The sequence below is a fragment of the Pimephales promelas genome, chromosome 2, assembly GCF_988280905.1.
Source record: "Pimephales promelas chromosome 2, fPimPro1.hap1.1, whole genome shotgun sequence".
NCBI lineage: Eukaryota > Metazoa > Chordata > Actinopteri > Cypriniformes > Leuciscidae > Pimephales > Pimephales promelas.
Genome location: NC_142770.1, coordinates 50,187,682 through 50,195,181, shown reverse-complemented (window position 1 = coordinate 50,195,181; position 7,500 = coordinate 50,187,682).

Genomic DNA, 7,500 nt, shown 5'->3' with positions numbered 1-7,500 from the left:
TAATGCCCGGGCTTAAGTGTGGGACCCCCGGGTCCGGCCGGTGCTCGGGTGAGGGTGGAGGCCAGGGCTTTGCTGTAGCTCTGGTTCTCCGAGTCGGGCAGAGGGGTGTACGGCGGTGGGGGTCCCTGCCCAGGGCTCTGGTTCTCCGAGTCGGGCAGAGGGGTGTACGGCGGTGGGGGTCCCTGCCCAGGGCTCTGGTTCTCCGAGTCGGGCAGGAGGGTGTACGGCGGTGGGGGTCCCTGCCCAGGGCTCTGGTTCTCCGAGTCGGGCAGGAGGGGGTACGGCGGTGGGGGTCCCTGCCCAGGGCTCTGGTTCTCCGAGTCGGGCAGGAGGGTGTACGGCGGTGGGGGTCCCTGCCCAGGGCTCTGGTTCTCCGAGTCGGGCAGGAGGGGGTACGGCGGTGGGGGACCCTGCCCAGGGCTCTGGTTCTCCGAGTCGGGCAGGAGGGGGTACGGCGGTGGGGGTCCCTGCCCAGGGCTCTGGTTCTCCGAGTCGGGCAGGAGGGTGTACGGCGGTGGGGGTCCCTGCCCAGGGCTCTGGTTCTCCGAGTCGGGCAGGAGTGGGTACGGCGGTGGGGGTCCCTGGCCAGAGCTCTGGTTCTCCGAGTCGGGCAGGAGGGGGTACGGCGGTGGGGGTCCCTGGCCAGAGCTCTGGTTCTCCGAGTCGGGCAGGAGGTGGTCCAGGCGGGTGCCCCCTGGTCCCCCCGACGTGTTAGGGGGCAAGCGGTGGGTCTCCCCCAAGCCCAAAGCCCCGGTTCCCAGAGTCGGGTAAACTGCGGGAGTAACTTTGACTCTCTTAAGGTAGGCAGGAACCGGTGTGAGTGGTGTGGAAAGCCGAGTTGGGGCTCCATGCTCTGGGCACAGGGGGATCTCCTAGTGGTCCACCCCAGGCCCAGAGTGTGGAGCCCCAGACTCGGCTTATTTTTTTTAAAATTATTATTATTTTATTTATTTTTTTTTATCTTATTTTATTTTTTCAATTTTTCGGGATGCACCGGGTAGAAGTTCAAACTTCAACCGCCGCGGGGGTCCCTGGCCAGAGCTCTGGTTCTCCGAGTCGGGCAGGAGGTGGTCCAGGCGGGTGCCCCCTGGTCCCCCCGACGTGTTAGGGGGCGAGCGGTGGGTCTCCCCCAAGCCCAAAGCCCCGGTTCCCAGAGTCGGGTAAACTGCGGGAGTAACTTTGACTCTCTTAAGGTAGGCAGGAACCGGTGTGAGTGGTGTGGAAAGCCGAGTTGGGGCTCCATGCTCTGGGCACAGGGGGATCTCCTAGTGGTCCACCCCAGGCCCAGAGTGTGGAGCCCCAACTCGGCTTATTTTTTAAAAATTATTATTATTATTATTATTATTATTATTTTAATCTTATTTTATTTTATTTTTTTCAATTTTTCGGGATGCACCGGGTAGAAGTTCAAACTTCAACCGCCGTGGGGGTCCCTGGCCAGCGTTCTGGTTCTCCGAAGTGGGGCTGAGGGGGTCCAGGCGGGTGCCCCCTGGTCCCCCCCGACGTGTTAGGGGGCGAGCGGTGGGTCTCCCCCAAGCCCAAAGCCCCGGTTCCCAGAGTCGGGTAAACTGCGCGACTAACAATGACTCTCTTAAGGTAGTCAGAAACCGGTGTGAGTGGTGTGGAAAGCCGATTCGGGGCTCCACGCTCTGGGCACAGGGGGATCTCCTAGTGGTGCCCCCCAGGCCCAGAGTGTGGAGCCCCAACTCGGCTTATTTTTATTTTTATTATTATTTTTTTTTTTTATTTAATTATTATTTTGGGATTATTAGACTGGGTAGAAGTTGCAACTTCAAACGGGCATATCTCCGGAACCAAGCCGAGTTGGGGCCCCATACACCCGGCGTGGGGGGCCCTCCTAGAGGCCCCCAATACCCCCGAGTGTGGAGCCCCAACTCGGCTTACTTTTCGAGTTACAGCCGGTCAAAGTTGAAACTTTAAAGGGCCATATCTCCGGAACCAAGCCGAGTTGGGGCCCCATACACCCGGCGTGGGGGGCCCTCCTAGAGGCCCCCAATACCCCCGAGTGTGGAGCCCCAACTCGGCTTACTTTTCGAGTTACAGCCGGTCAAAGTTGAAACTTTAAAGGGCCATATCTCCGGAACCAAGCCGAGTTGGGGCCCCATACACCCGGCGTGGGGGGCCCTCCTAGAGGCCCCCAATACCCCCGAGTGTGGAGCCCCAACTCGGCTTACTTTTCGAGTTACAGCCGGTCAAAGTTGAAACTTTAAAGGGCCATATCTCCGGAACCAAGCCGAGTTGGGGCCCCATACACCCGGCGTGGGGGGCCCTCCTAGAGGCCCCCAATACCCCCGAGTGTGGAGCCCCAACTCGGCTTACTTTTCGAGTTACACCCGGTCAAAGTTGAAACTTTAAAGGGCCATATCTCCGGAACCAAGCCGAGTTGGGGCCCCATACACCCGGCGTGGGGGGCCCTCCTAGAGGCCCCCAATACCCCCGAGTGTGGAGCCCCAACTCGGCTTACTTTTCGAGTTACACCCGGTCAAAGTTGAAACTTTAAAGGGCCATATCTCCGGAACCAAGCCGAGTTGGGGCCCCATACACCCGGCGTGGGGGGCCCTCCTAGAGGCCCCCAATACCCCCGAGTGTGGAGCCCCAACTCGGCTTACTTTTCGAGTTACACCCGGTCAAAGCTGGACAGGAAGTGGCCGTATCTCGGGACCGGAAGGTCCCCGTGGCTCGGGACGGCGGGAGGAGCAAGGTCCCCGAGAGCGGGCCCCGCACCCGCCGCCGCGAGCCGCTGGGACCTCCCGGTCCCGAGATGGGCCCCGTTACGCGCGGGCGACTTTCGGAGAAAACGGCCCGTATCTCGGAGAGGGGAGGTCCCAGCGGCTCGCCCTTTCGGGTGTCGGGGGCTCCCCACGGGCCCTCTCGGACCCCGCCTCCCCCGGGCCCCTGGGACCTTTCCTTCCCGGGCGCCCCCCCGACACGTCGGGCCCCTTTTCTCCGGGACCCGGGGGCCCCGGAGCTCGGGGGCGGGCTCTTTGCGAGGGGCCCGCCGGGACGCCACACTTGACCCGAGTCCGGTGTCTCTGGGCCGCCGGGTCCCCGAGCTACGGGCGTTCGAATTCGGGGCCCGAAAATCCCTCAAAGTCCGAAAACGTGCAGTGGGCGGGGACTTCCGGGGCCCCGGAGGCTCTGACGGCACACCCAGGGAGGTGCACCGTCCTCGGGCACGGCCAGGTGGCCCCCCCGGGGTCCTGGAAGTCCCCCCGCCCCCCGGAGACACCCACACCCACACCCACCCACCCACCGGACGGGAAGATTCCGTTTTTCGCCGATATCTCGAAGACGGCCGGGCGAAAAAATTTCAAACTCGGGTCTTCCCAAGGCCTCGAGGGGCCCTATCCAAAGAGGCCACCCGCGTCCCCGGGGGCCTCGGGGTCAGGGAGTTAGGCCCGGTCAAAGGCGCGGCGTTTTTGGCTTATATCTCGCGAACCCCTGGGCCAATCTTCCCCAAACTCGAATCGACCGTAGTGCCGGACGGGGCCTTTCGAAAGAGCCCACCCACGAGGTCCAACTCGCCCGGGTCCCCGAGTTATAGCCGTTCAAAGTCGGGGGTCCCGGCGAACGGCGATCCGGTAGGGGGCGTCCCCGGGGCCCGCCGCCGCCCTGGTTCGAGCGAGGGCCCCCGTGGGACCTCGCCACCCAAATTTGAGCTCTCTGGGCCTTCGCGTCGCGGAGATACGGGCGATTTTCTCCCGGGATCGTGACGTCATCGGCGGGCGCCATTTCAGAGCGCGGCCGAGGGTTTTCGGCCGATATCTCCGCGAATACTCGACCAAAAACGACGAAACGCATATGGACGCGTTCAGCTCGGCGAGACGGTTCGAATGAGCCCGGCCTCGGCCGGGCACGTCGAGTTTTCGGCGAGATATTTGCGTTTTTCCGCTTCCGGGGCGCTTTGGGGGCCCGTGTCGGGCCCCCGGGGGCCCACGGGGCTGGGGGCGGTCTCATTCGAAAGGTCTCGTCCCGTTCTCCAGCCGACAAAAATTTGGCGTCGATCGGAGCCGCCTTCGGAGAGCTACGGTCGTTTGAAGCCCCGTGCGGTGGGGTTACCGTCCTTCAAACAGCCGCCGCTCGCAGGGGGAGTCCCGGGGAGGCATGGTTGCCTGTATGACTTGGGCTTAGAGCACCCAGCCCCGCGCTCCTGGAGGAACCTCCGGTGCACAGGGTCTGCTGCAACCAGCCACGTGGGTTCTGAGGGGTAGGGGAGCGTGCGCTCTCCTCCCCGGGCGGGCGGCCGGGCCCTGGGGGCTCGCGCCTCCACGGAGGGACCTCGCTCCCGGGGCTTCGTCCCCGGGGCTCGGGGACTCCGTGGCGGCTCGGCCCCCGGGGTTCGACCCCGCTCGCTCGCTCCAAAACCCAAGTCCAAAACGTGGGGTTGCACGGGAGCTCCGGGCGCGACGGGTCTCCACGCACGGCCCCGGGGAGGGAGCTCCGACCCGGGCCGGAGGCAGATTCGCCCCCCGCCCCCCGGCTGTCCGCCCGGAGCCGAGACGGTCCTAAAACGGGCCTTGGGGGTGATGTAGAAGGGTAACGCTCACACAACCAGGACTCACACAAACCGATCTGCATCCCAGGCAGGGTGCGGGTCTCCTGGGCACGAATAAAGCCCGATGCCCCGTGGGTGATGTTGGCCCTGGCCACTCAAGGCACTCACCCAAGCCAGAGAGGGTGCACTCTGGCTGGGGAAGCAGATTCAATCTCTGCTGTGGTGGAGCTCTGGAAAAACGCCAAACCTCCAGGAAAAGACGGCCCGGTTTCTCTGAAAAGTGCATCCCAGGCAGGGTGCGGGTCTCATGGGCACGAATAAAGCCCGATGCCCGTGGGTGATGTTGGCCCTGGCCACTCAAGGCACTCACCCAAGCCAGAGAGGGTGCACTCTGGCTGGGGAAGCAGATTCAATCTCTGCTGTGGTGGAGCTCTGGAAAAAACGCGAAACCTCCAGGAAAAGACGGCCCGATTTCTCTGAAAAGTGCATCCCAGGCAGGGTGCGGGTCTCCTGGGCACGAATAAAGCCCGATGCCCCGTGGGTGATGTTGGCCCTGGCCACTCAAGGCACTCACCCAAGCCAGAGAGGGTGCACTCTGGCTGGGGAAGCAGATTCAATCTCTGCTGTGGTGGAGCTCTGGAAAAACGCGAAACCTCCAGGAAAAGACGGCCCGGTTTCTCTGAAAAGTGCATCCCAGGCAGGGTGCGGGTCTCATGGGCACGAATAAAGCCCGATGCCCGTGGGTGATGTTGGCCCTGGCCACTCAAGGCACTCACCCAAGCCAGAGAGGGTGCACTCTGGCTGGGGAAACAGATTCAATCTCTGCTGTGGTGGAGCTCTGAAAAAAAAAAAACGCGAAACCTCCAGGAAAAGACGGCCCGGTTTCTCTGAAAAGTGCATCCCAGGCAGGGTGCGGGTCTCATGGGCACGAATAAAGCCCGATGCCCGTGGGTGATGTTGGCCCTGGCCACTCAAGGCACTCACCCAAGCCAGAGAGGGTGCACTCTGGCTGGGGAAGCAGATTCAATCTCTGCTGTGGTGGAGCTCTGAAAAAAACGCGAAACCTCCAGGAAAAGACGGCCCGATTTCTCTGAAAAGTGCATCCCAGGCAGGGTGCGGGGTCTCCTGGGCACGAATAAAGCCCGATGCCCACCTTGAAACGGAGCCTGGGCTCGACTCTGAAGTCCAGATCTCGAAAAACGACAGAGTCCAAAAAGGTGCGGTGGCTCCAAACCTCCATGCCCTCAGACCTCCCTGGCCAGCCCAGGGAGGGTGGCCCGTCCTGGGCCAGACTCAGATTTCCCCCGCCACCCCTGGAGCTCCGCCTGGAGCGAAGACGGTCCTAAAACGGACCATGGGGCTCTTGTAGAGGATGAGGGAGGGAGAGAGGGGCCTTCAGAGAGCCCCTTGGCCGGCTTGACTCTGGAGTCGAATTTGGAAAAATAGACAAAGTCCATAAACGTGCTGTTGGTTCGGACCTCCAGGGCACTCAAGGCACTCACCCAAGCCAGAGAGGGTGCACTCTGGCTGGGGAAGAGGATTCAATCTCTGCTGTGGTGGAGCTCTGAAAAACACGAGAACCTCCAGGAAAAGGCGGCCCGGTTTCTCTGAAAAGTGCATCCCAGGCAGGGTGCGGGTCTCCTGGGCAAGAACGAAGCCCAATGCCCACCTTGAAACGGAGCCTGGGCTCGACTCTGAAGCCCAGATCTCGAAAAACGACAGAGTACAAAAAATGTGCGGTGGCTCCAAACCTCCATGCCCTCAGACCTCCCTGGCCAGCCCAGGGAGGGTGGCCCGTCCTGGGCCAGATTCAGATTCGCCCGCCACCCCTGGAGCTCCGCCTGGAGCGAAGACGGTCCTAAAACGGGCCTTCGGGGATGTATGAGAGAGGGGAAGCGTGGTGGTGGCAAACACAGAGGACCCCCTACCAGCGATCAGACCGTCGTGAGTCCCACTCAGAGTCACTCTGGGTGGGCATGTAAAAAATCCAGATTACGCCGCGCTGGAGCTCTGGAAGTTACGAGACCTCCAGGAAAAGACAGGCTGGTTTTCTGAAAAGTGCACCCCAGGCAGGGTGCATCTTTTCCTGGGCACGAGCCCAGCGCACATGGTGTGGTGGTCCGGCTCTGGTGCCAAAGTTTGGGGGAAAAAAATAGACAAAGTCCAATAACGTGGTGTGGTTCCAAAGCTCCATGCCCTCAGACCTCCCTGGCCAGCCCAGGGAGGGTGGCCCGTCCTGGGCCAGATTCAGATTTGCCCGCCACCCCTGGAGCTCCACCTGGAGCGAAGACGGTCCTAAAACGGGCCTTCGGGGATGTATGAGAGAGGGGAAGCGTGGTGGTGGCAAACACAGAGGACCCCTACCAGCGATCAGACCGTCGTGAGTCCCACTCAGACTCACTCTGGGTGGGCATATAAAATCCAGACTACGCCCCGTCGGAGCTCTGGAAGTACGAGACCTCCAGGAAAAGACAGGCTGGTTTTATGTAAAGTGCACCCCAGGTAGGGTGCATCTTTCCTGGGCACGAGCCCAGCGCACATGGCGGGGGGTCCGGCTCTGAGAAAAATCGACTAAGTCCAATGACGTGGTGTGGTTCCAAAGCTCCATGCCCTCAGACCTCCCTGGCCAGCCCAGGGAGGGTGGCCCGTCCTGGGCCAGAGTCAGATTCGCCCGACACCCCCTGGAGCTCCACCTGGAGGGAAGACGGTCCTAAAACGGGCCTTCGGGGATGTATGAGAGAGGGGAAGCGTGGTGGTGGCAAACACAGAGGACCCCTACCAGCGATCAGACCGTCGTGAGTCCCACTCAGACTCACTCTGGGTGGGCATATAAAATCCAGACTACGCCCCGTCGGAGCTCTGGAAGTACGAGACCTCCAGGAAAAGACAGGCTGGTTTTATGTAAAGTGCACCCCAGGTAGGGTGCATCTTTCCTGGGCACGAGCCCAGCGCACATGGCGGGGGGGTCCGGCTCTGAGAAAAAT